We start from the raw sequence: 16345 nt of genomic DNA, 5'->3' as shown, positions 1-16345 counted from the left end.
CTTTGAGGAGCCACCCTTTCCCTGTGTGTTTGCATGTGTGTACATGTTTGGGTGTACGCACCCATGTGCATACATGTGAAAGCCAGAGGTTGCCACTGGGTGTCCTTCTCAATTGCTGTCCACCTTATTTCTTCAGACATGATCTCTCACAGGGCCTGGAACTCATTGATTTGGCTAGGCTGTCTGCTGAGTGGACCTGAGGGATCTGAACAATGGGATTACGGGCACTTGATGACCCAGCTTTTGTCCGTGGTGTTGAAGATCTAAACTGAGATCCTTATGATTATGTGGAAAGCACTTTACCCACTTTACCCACTCCTCAGCCCTTCTTAATCAGATGCACCTAGTCTATGTTCCTGGGGCATTGCTGCCTTTGATGGCCAGAAAAGCCAAACCCTCTGTTGCCATCATTCTTGGTCCCTGACTTCCTTCCTTTGCATAGGACCCTCCCAGCTCGCTCATGTGCCAGGACAGGAGGAGGACCAACACTTGGCTTCTGTGTGTCATCTACTCTCTACACAGTGTCGATGAGTGTTTTTTCTTACTTCTTGAGATGGTTGTTGTGATGTTAACATATGAACAGAGTGTAAAGTTCAGAAATCGTGGCCAGTGGCTAAAAAATGATTCTCAGAGATCCTTGCTTCTCACTGTTCATGTCCTTGTATAACTGCTCTCTTTGGAGGGTGGGCAGGGTGCTGCGACTTGCTTCTAATGTGCAGAATATGGCAAGTGATGGGATGTCACTTCCAGGATTAGGTTATAAGATAACTGCCCTTTTCATCCGTCTCTTTACTGCTTCATGCTTATGGAAGCTTGCTGCCATGATGTGAGCTGCCTGGCAGAAAGGTCTAGATGGCACAGGATTGAGGAAGGCAGCCGGCCAGCAGCCTGGGCTGACCTAGAAGATGGCACCAGCCCCATGAAAGACCTCAGTGGAGCCTTGAGTGAGATGGCAGTTCAAGCCATCAGTTTGATCATCACTTGTTACACCTGAGAAGACCCACCTGGATCCGTGACTCACAGATACTATATGGTAGAACATGCAGGTTGTTTGACAATACTATGCTTTATTGTACTTTGCTATTGAACAATGGATGAATAATCCAGAATGGATAAATATATTGTACAAATTAGCTAATATATGGTGAGCCAGGCTCTAAGTTGGGACTGGTTGGTTTTAAAGAATCACAATATTTATAATTCTGTTTTGATGCCAAAAAAGCTCAAAGGGTTTAGAGAAGCAGCAGAGTAGGGAAAGGTGCTTGCTTTACAGTGTGAGGATTCAAGTCTGAATCCTCAGCATAAAAAGCCAGGCATAGCTGTGGATGCCTGTAACCACAGTATCAAGCAGCTGAACTACTGAGCTTCTGTATCAGTGAGAGATGTGACTTAATGATATAAGGAAGAGAATGATAGAGGAAGACATCCATTGTCCTTTCCTTGCTCATGTGTGTTCAACACACACACACTCACCCATGCATGCACATGCACACACATACATGTGCATATACATGTACACACAGAGAGGCAGAGAGAGAGACTGGTGTGCAGCTGTAGCTCCAAAACATGCATGCTCATTGTCTGGCAAGGGTCCTGAGAGATGTGGAGGGCCAGGATCTTGGTGGTCATGTGGTCTTCATGCTACTGGTGAGCCTTCTGGCCCAGTTTAGTGTGGAGGATGGTGACTGTTCCTCCACAAAGCTCTTTCCCATTAGACAGATGGTTTTAGAACATCTGCCCAGAAGTAGTCCAGTTGATTTAAGGATCTTTGCTTTTAATTTTTGGTGCCTTTCAGAGGAAAGAGAAAAATAAGGTTAGTTTCCTGAAGTGTAATTGTTTCGGGCAGTTATTTATTAATGAAAAGGAACAACATGTCAACAAGGCCCAGGCTTGCTGTAGAACTAATGTTAGCTGAGGCGCAGGCTATAAGAAAGGTAAGCCTGCTGTCACTCTGCATTTGTCCAGTTCCATGGCCACCTATTAATTACCTGTGCACTGGGCCCTGTCAGGGGGACCATCTCCACTTCCTCCCCACTGAGAGTTACTGAGCTCCGGGGGACAAGAAGCAACTTCTCTGACATAGGCCTCCTGGAGAAATTCCTGTACCTGGGAACTCATGTCAAGATTCTGCCTCCCCACCCCAGGATAGAGAGAAGAAGAGACAGGGAATCTTTTGTTGACAATATAGGATGTAGAGCTTTGACCTCCATCTCTCATGGAACAGGATGGTTTATAGTCAATAGCTCAGAGTCCATAGAAACATCAAGTGTCATAATGTACTTAGAAATACCTAATATAATACACTCTGCAATCTCTCTCTCTCCCCCTCTGTGTGTGTATGTGTGTGTGTGTGTTCCTGTGAGTTTGGTCGGCTGGGGTCAGGCACAGGGAATAAGACAAACTATCTAATGAACACTTGACCAGGAATTGCAAAGCAACTGTCAAAGTTTCTGCCAACAGCAATGAATGGAATTCTTGCCTGATGGCAGTTTCCATCCACCAAGATGCTTATGATTCCTTGACTGGGATGGCCCCACAGCTCTCTGTTGTGACCTAGAAGTCAGGCATGCTGCCATCCTTTGGGTATGACTTTTGGCCTCATGCACCTTACTAGACTACATGCAAATACATCATTAGCTGTATTCCACTTTGTTACAGAAGACAATTATTATTCAGAAGCCCCTGAGCAGAGTTACTACAGCTGTTTAGTACTGGTCCTATAGACACTCTTCTTGTGTAGAGTCTTGAGAACAAAAGTTTCTTTTCTTTGTTTGTTGGTTTTCTCAGTATCAATAGCAAAAAGAAAGCAAGAAAGTCTACAAAAACACATGGATGTTAGAACAGGAAAGAAACTTAAAGATTATCTGAGTTAACCCCATAAAAAGACAGACAAAGCCCAGAGGGTTGAAGAGTGTATCCAAATTTGCTAAGTATGTAGGTAGTACCACACAGTACTTAGTATTTAGAAGGAGACTTAAAATAGAGCATTGGCATATTTCACATGGGTTAAAAGGCATTTGAACCAAAGATATATCTGCTTAGAATATCCAAATCCATCTGTTGTTTCTTTCTACACAATGTTTTTTCCCCTTTATTTCTGTCCTTTTTTGTTTGGAAGATAGAAGTAAATTAAGTTGTAGAAAGAATGCAATGCGGTAAATATTGGCCTCTTGGGTTGCCTAAAAACTCAGGTTGAGGAAATTCAGAAAGCTCACATATTTCTTCACTCCATAGTTGTGAAATGTTAGCTTAACGCGAAGAAGCTAAGGGGTTAATTCACAATTAATTCTCCTATAGATGTTTGGCAACTGTCGAGGCCTTGCCCATTCCCAAATTAGGTCCTAAGGGAGGTAGGAAATGAATGCAATTCACTTCAACCCAATTTGACCTAACAAACATATAGACTAAGTGTGTGTGTGTGTGTTCCTAGAATATATCCACAAGTGCTGCTTTCCCTCCAAGTGCCCACAAGTGATCTGGATGTTGAGCATTAAAGGCATGGTCTCCACAGGGGTGCCACTGGAAGGTGGTGAAACTTTTACAGGGTGCGACCTGGTGGAGGTCTTAAGATGATTGTGAGCATGCCCTTGAATGACATCATGAGACCTCAGCTCCTCCTTTTTCATTTTTTCTTTCCTGGTCACAAGCTAAGTGGTTATCTCCTCTGTGCACTCCAGTGAGATTGTTGTTCCATCATGGACTTCAACCTCCCAAACCATGGGCCAGGGCAAAGTCCTTCTATTTACAAGTTAATTGTATCAGGTGTTTTTTGTTTTGTTTTGTTTTTTGTTTTTTGTATGCTGCATAAGCAACAGCATGACCAACTCACTAAGACACTGAATATTAATATGCACATGAACAATATGGATACAGTCAGAGGAGCACTTCTTTTGCACATATGTGTATTTGCATGTGTGTGTGCACATGCATGCATTTGGAGACCAGAGGCAAGTCTGGGTGTCATCCTACGGAACACTGTCCTCCTTTTAAAACATGGCATGTCTTATTGAGCCAGAACTCATCCATTAGGCTAGACCAGCTTATCAGCAAAGTCCAAGGATCCCCAGTATCTGCATCTTCCACCCTGGGTTTAGATGTGCATGCCACCATGCTGGCAGATCAAGCTCAGGTCCTCTGGTCTATCTGATACATCCCCCAACCCGTAAAGGCACTTATTGACACCTCTCGAGTCTAGCAGAAAGGAAGAGATAAGTATCAAAATACTGTCACACTCTCTGGATTAAAAAAAACAGACTGGACAATTCAGCGGTCAATATAGGAAGCTCAGCTAACACTATGATTACTGCAGTTAAGAGAAGCATGTCTGCAAAGGGCTGGCCTCCCTCACAGAAGGACTCTTGGGGTTGTAGACCTTGTTCTGGCCTCTGGAAGATGCTAGAGGAGCAGGAGAAGGGAAAATGACAGGTGGAGCTGAGCTAAGAATCAGTCACTTTCTACTTCTTTCCCACTCCCAATTAGTGTCTCCAAGGCTTTTTAGGTTTAAACAAATGTTAGTCTGTTTCTTTTTGTGTTGGAATATGTGCACTTGTGTTTTGCATGAGTATGGATACATCTGCTTATGGAAGTGCACATATATGTGTGCATACATGATGTATGTTGAGAGCTGAGATTGACGTGGGGAGCCTTCCTTGACCAGTTTCCACCTTACATGGTTCTCAGCTGAACCTCGTGCTCATCAGTACAGCAAGTCCTGCTAGCCAGTTTGTTCCAGAAATTCCTTGGCTCTGCCTTCTGAGTGCTAGGGCGACTCAGTGCTACCCAATCTCCTTAGCTCAGGGTTTTCTTTTCAAGTTTTATTATTTTACTTTGATGTGAAGTTCAGGCTCTGACTTTCAGGAGTCGGTTCTTTCGTTCCTTCTGGGGATTAAATTCAGCTCATTTAGCTTGGTGGCAAGTGCCCACGTGCACTGTGCTGTCTCTTTGGCTCCAGGATATTCTTACATGGTCCTAACTCAAGGCACTGGCCTAATCTTGACACAAAGAATTCTACCTGTTGTGCCCATTCCTAGAAAAGAGAGGAAGTTGTCACTGTTTCATAAAGAAGTGTAACTCTCGGAAGTGACTTAGGTCCTGCCAGAACCCCTGTTTTGAGTCTGGAATGTGGGTAAAATAATTATCGCTGTCCAGTCCCTAAAAATATAGATCAAAAAGACAGAAAGCTAAGAATTGCTAAATATGAACGAATGTATGAATGAATACGAATGGTCATCCAGGGTGCCATTTTACCTCCGAAGAACAATCAGCATGGGGCGCTCATGCCTCCTCTATGTTATCTCTAAATCTCCCTTTCTGCACATCTGAAGGTATTGAGAACTCACGGGAAAGTTCTCAATAATGATGCAAGATGCTGAAGGATCGATAGCATTTATTGAGTGCCTACTAAATGCCAGGTACCATTTTAAATACTTTGCTTTAAGCATATAACTCAGCTAACAAGGAAATGGCCCAGTTGCAGCTATATTGAACCTACAGGGGCAGTGGGCCGGGAAAACACTGAGAGGTGCTGTGTGGAAACACAGATTTTTATGGTGGTCAGGAAGAGACTGGAGCACTGGGCCCTCTTAATGACTTTATCTTCCCTGACCGCCTCCCTGCAGCCATTTGAGCATTCTTTCCCCTACTAGCTGGGTTTTCCCGAGGTCTCCCTCTGAATTCCTTGTGGGCTGGGGCTTAATGAAATGTCACTCACACCCACTTTCTTGAAGCCCCTCCTTGGACAAGTGGCTCAGTTCCTTGAGTTTCTGGGCAGAGCCATTACTGAGGTCGTGATATGGCCTGAGGAAGAGCCCAGCGACAAGCGTGGAATGGGAACTCTCCGGAACAATGTCTGGTTGTCGTGATGGCATGTTGGAAAATTGATCACCTTACTCTGCCTAAAGAGAAACCTCCGCATGTCACCACCAATCATGCAAACTAGACTCTCAAAATGAGATTAGACGGGAACACCACCAATCAGAGCCGGAGTCTCAATCGGTCTATGACTTCATTTAAAGGTCCAGTGCCAGCAGGAAGAAAAAAGAAATCAATAGTACATTTTCTCTGACATCAATTTTGCTTTTTACTAAATGAAAATGCTTATATCCCCTTCCTTGTTCCCTCTGCCGTGGAGGATGTTACTTCTCCCTACCTTCCTATCTTGACCCCCCCTACCCCCATTCTGTGGTGACAGGTGAACTCATGCAGACAGCTTCCTGCAGGGAAGCCTTTCAGAGCATGGCAGCAGAGGACATCTCAGCTAAATATTTGCAGTAACTGCATGCTTCCCCCAGCGGGCCTCCCTGCTACAATGGCAGAGCCTTAACTATGCTCTGTGCCACTGCTGGCCATTCCCCTTGTCGTTAATAACTTAGTCCAACAGCCTCAGGGCCCCAGTAGTGTACCCCAACTCCAAGCACTGTGACAGACTGGAGCTGAAGGCCTCAGGAATAGGTCCCTGATAGGTCTGTGTAAACTCACTCTTGATCTCTGGCTACGGAAGTAGCAAAGAGACCTCATTATAAACTCTTCTCACTGTGGCAGGGCTGCGGGGATAGCCTAGGCAACAAAGCTTGCCACAGATGCTCGAGAACTTGATCTGACTCCCTTAGGACCCACGTCAAAAAGCTGGGCATGGTGGCTGGAGTTTGTAATCCCTGCAGAGAGGAAGCAGAGACGGGAGGATCCCTGGGTCAGCCAGTGTAGCTGAATCAGTGTGCTCCAAGCTCACCGAGAGACCCTGTTTCAAAAAATATGGTGCGGAATGATTAAGGACATACACTGATAAATGACCTCTACACATATACCACACATGTATGCACACACACACACACACACACACACACACACACACAGAGTCGTTCTTACCTCCTGGGCTGCAGAAGCACAGAAAGTGTGGGCTCCCTGAAGGAGAGTCCCTTGATGGCAGACGTTCTGAGCTCTGAGCTTCTGTTAATACCGGGTCCAAGGTGGCATTAACCCAGGATTTGACTCACTTGGCCATATTTGGAAAGAAAGAAAAAGAAATTGCAAAAGAGGGAAGAAGAGGAAGTTTTTGGGCTGGGAACTCACTTCCTGAGGAGCAGGTTCCTGTGGCCCTTCTCCCCGGGACTCAGGGAGCTCCAGGAAGCTCGACCAGTCAGTTAATAAGTCATTGAGGACGCGTGGTTTAATTAACTTGCCCAAAAATTCCTCCTTTTCCTTTCTCACTTTTGCTATTAATATTTTTCGATATCTGATAATGCAGTGTAGTTAATTCTTTCTGGCTTTATAATGAACACTGCCATAATGAAAAAGGTTAGCTGTGCTTCAGGCAGCTTTTAATTATCCAGCCGAGCAGGTAAAAGCACTTTATTCGTCTCTTTTTTTTCCCCCTTACTTAGCAATTAATGGAGGAGCTCCGTGGCACTTACTGTAGCTTTTCTGTTTTCTAATGGGTGATGCTGCACAGAGCAGGGAGTCCTTACTGTACCCCAGAACTGCCAACTGAGACCATCTCAGTCTGAGTTAGTGCCTTTCAGACCTCTGGCTTCAGGCATGGAAGTGCCCCTGTTCTGGCTACAGGTTTTTATAATTAAAAAGCTGAGTTACCAAAGCATTTTGCTACCGATTCCCTGCCTTGCATTTTTTCCATCTTTGCATGTGTGTCCAGAGGCCCACCAAATGCCTTTAGAGCTGAGCTGGTCCCGGTTTATTGTAGACCTCTTCCTGGCTGTACTTAATAGAGCTATCTTCCTTCTGTTCTCCCTGTTAACAGCAGCCATGGGCTTGTTCAATCTTTACAGGGAAGGAAACCGAGGCCCAAAGTGATTGTCTCCTGGCAGAAAGTCCTTTTATCAGATCTGCTGATGGGATCTGTGTATGTAAAGCTTGACATATCAAATTAATTATAAGGCTACCTTATGGGAGGAAGGTGGAGGAGTTTAAAGATTAGAGGAGCCACTTCCAAATCTATTCATCAATGAAGTCCCAGGGGAATTCTGTTGACCGTAGCTAGAATTGTTTCAGGGTTTCTCTCCACTCTGCAAATAAAATTATCCTAGGAGTGTAAAGCATATTTTCTGTGTGTTCATGGCTTGATAAAGCTGAATATTTTTAGACTCTGTGCACAGATCTTTTGGGAAGGGCTGAACATACATATTTTTGTAGGTATCCTATATACTCATAGCAATCTTTCATATTTTTACAGAAGCCTAGTGTCTTTAAGGGAGGGTAATGGGTACAGTCTGGGCTAGGATTCAAGGTAAACGTTGTCTCCAGGTGTGTAGAACAAACCTTGAAAATTCTGCCTGAAAGAAAAGATGCTGAAAACATAAAAAGGGAAGGAGGAGGCAGGCCTCAGTGGCCTGGGCTCCTGGGTTTCTTCTGAACAGGCCAGGTACTATCCTTGCCTGGTGATGCATGTACTGGGAATGAGGACCCAGAATCTGAGGATAGACTACAGGAATTCACTGTTGGGATGGGAGCCCTTCTAGAAATGGATCTCAACGCGATACTAACCACCCAGAGATGCTTCTCTAGAGTTTCTTTCTTCTAATGCCCCCTTGTTGGTAAGCTTTGTGGCTAAACATTTAGTGCCACTTCACCACACACCTGGCTTAAGAACAGCTGGCCAAAGGTCTATAATGGCTTGGTGATAAGTAGCACAAAAGTAGCAGGTTCTTGGTTCTGTCTTGGAAGTTTTGGTTGTTTGAGGTCCCTGCAAAGTCGAAATTAAAATAACAAGTTTACCACAAAGAGCCTCTGAAAGACTCTGAACAGCAGTGAATCAAAGCAGATGCTGAGGCTCATAGCCAAACTTTGGGCAGAGTGCAGGGAATTTTAAGAAAGAAAGACCTGGAGGAGACAGGAGCTCCACAAGGAGAGCAACAGATCCAAGAAATCTGGGCACAGGGGTATTTTCTGAGACTGTTTCTCCAACCAAGGACCATGCATGGAGACAACCTTAGAACCCCTGCACAGATATAGCCCATGGTAGTTCAGTGTCCAAGTGGGTTCCCTAGTAAGGGGAACATGACTGTCTCTGACATGACCTCAGTGGCTGGCTCTTTGATCACCTCCCCTGAGAAAGGAGCAGCCTTACCAGGCCAGTCCTAATGAGACCTGATAGGCTATCAGTGAACTTGGAGAGGGGCATGGGAGGAGATGAGGGAAGTAGGATAGGGTTGGGAAGGAATGAGGGAGGGATACAAAGTGAATAAACTGTAATTAATATAAAAATTAAGATTAAAATGAAAAACAAACGACAAAAATTAACATGTTTACTTTTTGTTGTTAGCTCACAGATGTCAACTGTTAAAAATAGAGGTTACTGGCTATGCAAAACTGCAAGAGGTCCTTGGCCATTAACTCTGTCTGTCAAAGTTTTAGGGAAAGTTTTAGAACGCTTGCTTTTGCATGACCACTACAGACTGTCTCACATCCATGGGATCGAGCTACCCTGGTCTTCAGTGGTACCCCACTGGACAACAGTACCACAGTGATGCTGAGTTGAGTGACTTCAAACTCCAGGGTTTCACCGGTCTCTGGGAGGGAGCAGAACTGTTCCCATAGACCAAGTACCTCACGGGGTTTGGGGGCAGTTATAGATGGATGGTGGCACCTGGGTGACACACAAGGCTTTGTGAAGAAACTGAGCAGGCGAAATCTGTCAAAACAGTCACCCAAAATCTGAACGTCACTTAGACAGTTCAAAACAATAGCACATCCATTATTGTTCCTCATTCAAATACTGCATTTGAGTGTCAGTCAGAAAAACATGTCATTCTCCCCATTTTGCCTATGTGACCTCCCTCTAACACAGAAAGATTCTCAACCTGAGGCAATTTTCCCCCCAGGGGACATCTGGCCACATCTGGAGACATTCGTGTAGTTAACGGCTGGGAAGAGGATAGACGCCACTATCAGTAAGTGGAAGCTGGGGGTGGTGCTAACCCCCTCAGTGCAGGGCACAACGTGCCTCCCACTCTGGATTTACCTCACCTAAAATGCCCATCCTTCAGGTGCTAACAAACCTTGTGTAAGGGTACACAGCTGGGAACTTTTAGCCTTGGTGTTTCAGAGACCACAGTAGTCTCAGGTCCATGGGGCTGAGGCCTCAGCTGGTGGCAGTATAATGGCTTCTGAAAACTGTAGGACCTGTGATCTAGCTGGAAGAAGTAGATTCCTAGACAGTTTTGTTGTCGTTGTTTGTTTCTTTCTTTGTTTTTAAAAGTATCTCACCTATGGTTTCTTCCTGTCTCCCTCTTCTGAGTTTTTTTCTTTTTTCTTTTTTTTTTTTCCTCTTCTCTGCCAGGATGGATAGAAACCTTGGAAAGCCCTGGAAAAAAGTAAATAATCCCTGCCTTAACTGGTTTTCTTTGACATTTCATTACATCAACACAAAATTGAAGACATAACACCCGATGTTTGTTAAATATTTTTCACCAGTCCAGGCGTTCTTTCCCATCAACCCTCAATCCCAGATGACTTGACTTCCAAGTTCCCGAAGCGTGTGCAGCAGAATCAGTGACAGACTGTGGGAGTGACGGGTGTCCTACTGCTACCTCCTCACTCAGCTCCCTACATACTAACACAGAAAGAAAATGCTCAGTTTGACCAGCACATGCCAAGCACACAGCAGTGTTTAGTTCTGGTTTTACAGTGAACTGGTTAATTGTGTGTGTTCGTGTGTGTGTGTGTGTGTGTGTGTGTATAGGGGGTGTATGTATGTATTGTTTAGATCTGTGTGCGCACATTGAGCCAAGAGGTGGCACCAGGTATCTTCTTCAATATATTCCACTTTTTTTTTTTTTTTTTTTTAAGCTAATGGCTCTCATTGAAACTGAGGCTCTCTGATTTGGCCAGGTTAACCAGCCAATGAGCTCTAGAGATCTACCTGTCTCTACTTAGCAATGAGGATACAGAGTCACTTCTAAGATGCTTGACTTTTTTAAAATATGGGTGCTGGGAATATGAACTCAGGTCCTCAAATTTAAGTAGCAGGGATTTTAGCAACTGAGCCCTCTTCTCAGCCTTATCTGGTGGATTTTCAGGGAATCTGAAGCTAATGGTCTCAGCATAACTATGATTTTTCCGTGAATACTGTCCTCTTTCTATTATTTTTCAAGGTACAAATTAAAGATGCATTGAGTCCAGTGGCCTCAAAAACTTCATCTGCATTTCTATTCTTTACCAAAGTGAGTGCAAACATTTCATTTGCTCATTCAAAAACTTCCACCAAAAACACTTTTGGTAACGGATTGGCAATGCGTAAAGGGGAGAAATACATACAGCCTCTAATTCCTGAGTCACCAACAGTGCAGCAGTTCAGACAAACCTTTAGAAAAAATCAACACATTCCAGTGCCACAGCAGATGAATTCCATGAGGCCAGATAGCCATAGGGCATAGAAAGAAGCCCCAACCAGTCTCTGGAGCAGGGTGAAGAATCAGACAAGGTTCAAGGTTCGGGGGGGGGGGGGTTGTGTGTTACTGAGTGGAGGTTGAGCTGAAACGCGTCAAAAAGAAAAGGAGCGAGAGATACCGTGGAAGTGGAGAGCTGTGTGTCAATTGCTGAGAAGTGCAGGTGGTTCACTGTCCCTGGCGTAGACAGTGCAGGTGTGGGGGGGGGGGGTGGGGCGGCAGTGAAGAGGAGCTGGCGGAAGCCTGAAAGGAGGTCTTGTAAGGGCGTGGGTCCCACTGAGGAAAGAAACAGACTTCGGTGTTTAAGCTGCAGAATCTTAGGGAGAACCTTTACATTTTCTTTATTCATTTTACATATATGTTTGCAGACATTCATGCACGTGCTTGCACCTATGTAAAGGCCGGAGGTTGACCTCAGATGTCTTCCTCGGTTACTCTCTGCCTTATTTTTGAGATGGGGGTCTCTCACTGAACCTGAAGCTTCCTGATTAGGCTGACCTGACTGGATGGCCAGCCCCAGGATTCCTCCTGTGCCTGACTCCCAGATGGGGATTATGGATGTTGTGCCACTGTGCTGGCCTGTAAGGCAGGTGATGCGGATCCAAACCCAGGTCCTCCTACTTCCATGACAAGCCCTTTAGCAACTGAGATATCCTCCCAGTTCTTATATTTTTAGGTCAGATGGTGCCAAGGGGGCTGACTGGGAGGCTGTTTGAGCCAGACGTCTAAACACGAGCCATGTGTTGAGGAAGGAGGGAGTGGAGTAAAAGGCCTTTGGGCAGTAAACCCAGCAGGACAAGGTGGCCAGATCAAATAGGTAAAGGCAAGGGTGAGTTACCTTTGGATTTGTTGCACGAGCTATGCATGGCCTCACAGCCGGCGCTGCCCAATGGACAACTAGATAGAAAATCTTAACCTACAGGGAGGAAGATGGGCAGAAGATAGGATGTGGGGAGCATTAGTAGGAGGTGGGAATTATAACAAGGGAAATTAGTGGGACAAACCCATCCGGATGTCACCCCATTTCAGATATGGGTGATGGAAGTGCTGGGGAGACTTGCGAACATTGCTGTTGGGAACCCCACCCAAAGAGAGCGGGGAGTGGGCATCTGAAGAAGCTGAGTGAGGCGGTTAGAGCCTGGCCCAGTGCTTTAGGCTGACACTATTTAGAAAACACATGGGAAGTGGCCTTCTTCCTCTGAAGAGAGAGGTTCTTCTTTGGGATATGGGTCAGCTTCACCATCTTCTCTGGCTTACACTTGGATATTTTTGATCTGAACATTAACTGTAGGACCACGAGTCATGGAAGAGCCTATCTGAAATCTAGACTCCTGCTGTGGCTTGAGCACTGCTGGATTTCTCCTGTTGTTCCCTTTTCCAGCATGCCACAGTCATTCCCAAGTCACCAAATTTTGGACATGTTTGTAGGCATGTGATTATGGACATACAAACAGATGCACACAGCCCCCCATTCCCCAAACCTGGGCACATGCTTTAAGTTAGAACAAAACGTGTCCTTCTGTATTAACACCTGGCACCTGTTGTAAGCTAAACCCTGCCTGAGTAATTACTCCATAGCAGTACAGCGGCTTCCTTCTGACCAGTGTTGAAGGTTGGTGCCAGTCACCGCAACTAGGTGTGAATTAACACAACAGCATTCGAGCCACACAGCCTCCTGGGCTTGTGTTTGAAACTCAGGGCTGTGTTTTAGAGCCGCAGATAAAGTTCATTAATAGGTGCGAGCACAGTTCTCAAAGGGCAGTTCTGCCATATTTCCAGTCACTGTTCAGAATTCTCATTAGTCAATTACCTTGCTCCCATCCGCTTGGTTCCTGTGGTAATGTGTATTTTAAAGCTGCTGATAAGACACAGCATGTTTTAAATATACCTTAATGTATTGGAAATGCATGAGCCCCCTCGGGTTTATATATCTTAACCACTGGCCAATTTCACAAAGTTATAAATAAATGTTACAGGCCTCGACTGCAGTTGCACAGAATCAGCTGGGGATATTTAAAAGGCAGTCTAGAGCCTACCTTACCTTTAAATCTGAGATATCAAGCATGGGGAGCAAGACAGGTAGAAATATGCAGATGATTTCCTGGTAATAAAATCAACAACCTTGACATACGAAGTGAGATTGGATGGAACAGGACTGGTGGGGGGAAAAGTTTGGTTGAATTAACAAACATTTATGTACAAGTGACTGCTGGGCATCATGGGGAAACTGGGTGATGCGAGCTGTCAAAGAGGTTATGAACATGCACAGGGCAATGAGAGAAGCGACATGGATGCAGGTGAGCAGAGGTGTCGAGGTGAGGACCACTGGAGAAGGACAGGAAGTAAGGGGCCAAATATGGCGGGCTCCAAACACATTTCTTTAGGAGGTGGCAGTTGAGGTATAAACTGAGTCCTACTTTATATAGAGAAAGAAAATATAAGGTGAGAAACATGGTTCGTTAAAAGGTACACAAATAACTCACTGGGTGGGAAGGTTAGTTTGGTACAGGGCACATAAAGGATGAAGATGGAGACATCCGGGAAGTGCTACAAGTTGCTGCTCGTCTTTGAATGTGTTGCCCAGATCCCCTGTGTTGGGGTTTGATTCCCACTACGGCCATGTTAGGAGGTAAGGTCTGTGGGGAGGCGTTGGCATCACCGGGCACTGAGGCAGTTCAGTGGTCAGCTTCATTATCATCATGGCAGGAGTGGGTTCCTTATAAAAAGGACAGGTTCCTACTCATACCACAGGATCACTGGCTCTCAACCTGTGGGGCGTGACCCCTTTGGGGGTCGAACAACCATTCACAGGGTTGCCTAAGACCATAAGGAAGCACAGGTATTTACATTATGATTTACAACAGTAACAAAATTACAGTTATGAAGTGGCAACGAAAACAATTTTATGGTTGGGGGCCACCACAACATGAGGAACTGTGTTAAAGGGTCGCAGCGTTAGCAAGGTTGAGACCCGTTGTCCTCGATCTTGCTCCCTCTTCCCTGTGATGCCTCCTATCATTCGCCGAGAGCAAGAAATCTCTCACCGATGCTGGCACCTTGGCCTTCAACATTCTTGGTTTCTGTAAGAAGTAAGCTTCCGTTCTTTGCGGATGACTCAGTCTCAGGGGGTTCTGTGACAGTAGTAGCAGAAAACAAACTGAGATAGCCAGCCACCATCAGAAACTTGAACAGGAAGAGGGGGATAACGAGGAGGATGTGAACAGTGGATTGGAGGAAGTGCTCTGAGCGCGGCATCAGAAGGGGAGGCGAGCATGGGTAAGGTCTGCACTACTGTGTCCTCGCGTCTCCACCCACCACACTCTCTAGCACACGCATGCGCCTTCCTTCTCAGCACAATCCCAAAGTGGATATCATTACGGCCCTCTCACAGACGACGAAACTGGGGTTTAGTGAGGCCTGCAACGGCTTCAAGGCCGCACAGCCAGAAAGCAGCAGAGCCTGTGTTTGTTCTTCAGTTAGTCTGACTCCAGAGTGTCTGTTTTTAGACACTGCTAGATCCAAAACATCCCCAGTTGCCAGGAGAAGTGGGCTTTTTAGAACGTGAAACACTGGATTCACAGATGAATGGATAGAAGGGCAGTGGAACAGACACTGGGAAGATGCATAAATGGTAGAACTGGGGTATTTAGGAGAAACCAGGCTTTGTGGGACACAGGGTCAGGAGAGCACAAGTGACACAAAAGCAGGGTTGACACTTTGGTGCGCTGACCCTCGATGTGCAGGGTGGGGAATCAAAACAAATGCTGTCTGAGTGCTGAGTCTGGCTTCCTTGCGCCAGCGAATTAGTCTGTTGGCTTTTCTGTGAAAAGCCACGCTTCCCATGAATCATCATTTGTGTTATTTGCCGGACCCGTGTAAGCAGTAAACCAAGAGCCCCGGGTCTGAGGCTTAATTCTGCCTCCACAAGCAACTTGCTCATGAGTGCTTGGTTATCTATCATGCCCCTGCAGTAAGCCTGCGTGGTGGGGCGTTTTGCAGCATTTCTCTTTTCAGTCTGAAGTTCTGCGGGCTGCTCCTTGGTTAAGTCAGCTTGATTAGTGCCAGATGCTGAAGTTTCACCTCTTAGAAACAGGAGCAAACCCCTCCTTCATGGTTGTCTCTGCAAATGCGATTAGGGTGTTGGATGCAGGCCTGGCCAGAACTCCTCCTTGGCAGCCAGTCTTCACTGGTGGGAGATGATGTTCCTCAGAGACAGCTCGTCTGCTGTCCCTCCAAAGCTTCCTGTGTGGGAAATGAAAAGCTTCTCTTCACATCCTCCTTTCTCCTTGGCAGGCTGATTCCTGCCCTCCCTCCGAGGTTACAGGAGCCTGTGACATTATCTGCCAACTCCCAGGAAAGGCTCTAGGCCATGGTTTGGAGCCCCGAAGATGCAGCAAGAGATGCTGTGCCAGGTAGGGAAGCTGCAGTGCTGATGCGATTGGGTGGGCTGAGCCAGCTAAGCAGGGAAGACAGTGCCAAGGCCTGGCAGGGATGTGTAAGGTTGCTCCTGAGCAACCTTGGTGAAGGCCTGGCACCGGCAGGCCCATTTCCCACCCTTAGGAGTTAGGCGCCTCCTATGTAGTCTGAATTTTCCGAAGTTGTGGATTCACGAGTTGTACATGCCCAGGGTGTCTGATCATTCCCACTAGTTACAGTGAAACTAGCCAATGTGGCCAGCAACTCTGCCCCTGTTCTGTACAGACAGCTTGCTACAAGCTGTTCTGGTACTGTTGGCTCTGGCCCCCAGAGACTCTGACAAGCCTAAAGAAAGCTGGGAGCAAATTCTGCTTGCATCACGAACTCCAAGGCTGAGGATGACATTTAGAGGTTGCCTCGTCCATTCATTTGCCTGCGGGCAGGACTGGACATTAGCCAGCCCAGACAGATGAGAATCTGTCTGTTTTCTTTGGGACTTCGAAACCTTTGCTCACAGAGGACATTCCATG

General features: G+C 46.0%; 1 long non-coding RNA gene across 1 annotated transcript in view; it reads left to right on the top strand.

Annotated features, from left to right (window-relative positions):
- Positions 1 to 15615: 15615 nt before the first annotated feature.
- LOC132652377 (uncharacterized) overlaps positions 15616 to 16345 on the top strand; it is a 222432-nt gene continuing 221702 nt past the window's right edge. The window contains exon 1 of the long non-coding RNA XR_009589884.1: positions 15616 to 15811. This is a non-coding gene — a long non-coding RNA (uncharacterized LOC132652377). The remainder of the gene's footprint in view (positions 15812 to 16345) is intronic.

This window comes from Meriones unguiculatus, chromosome 1 (genome assembly GCF_030254825.1).
Source record: "Meriones unguiculatus strain TT.TT164.6M chromosome 1, Bangor_MerUng_6.1, whole genome shotgun sequence".
Taxonomy (NCBI): Eukaryota; Metazoa; Chordata; class Mammalia; order Rodentia; family Muridae; genus Meriones; species Meriones unguiculatus.
The sequence above is the reverse complement of the archived record's forward strand: the minus strand, read 5'-3'. Positions and strand labels throughout refer to the sequence as shown.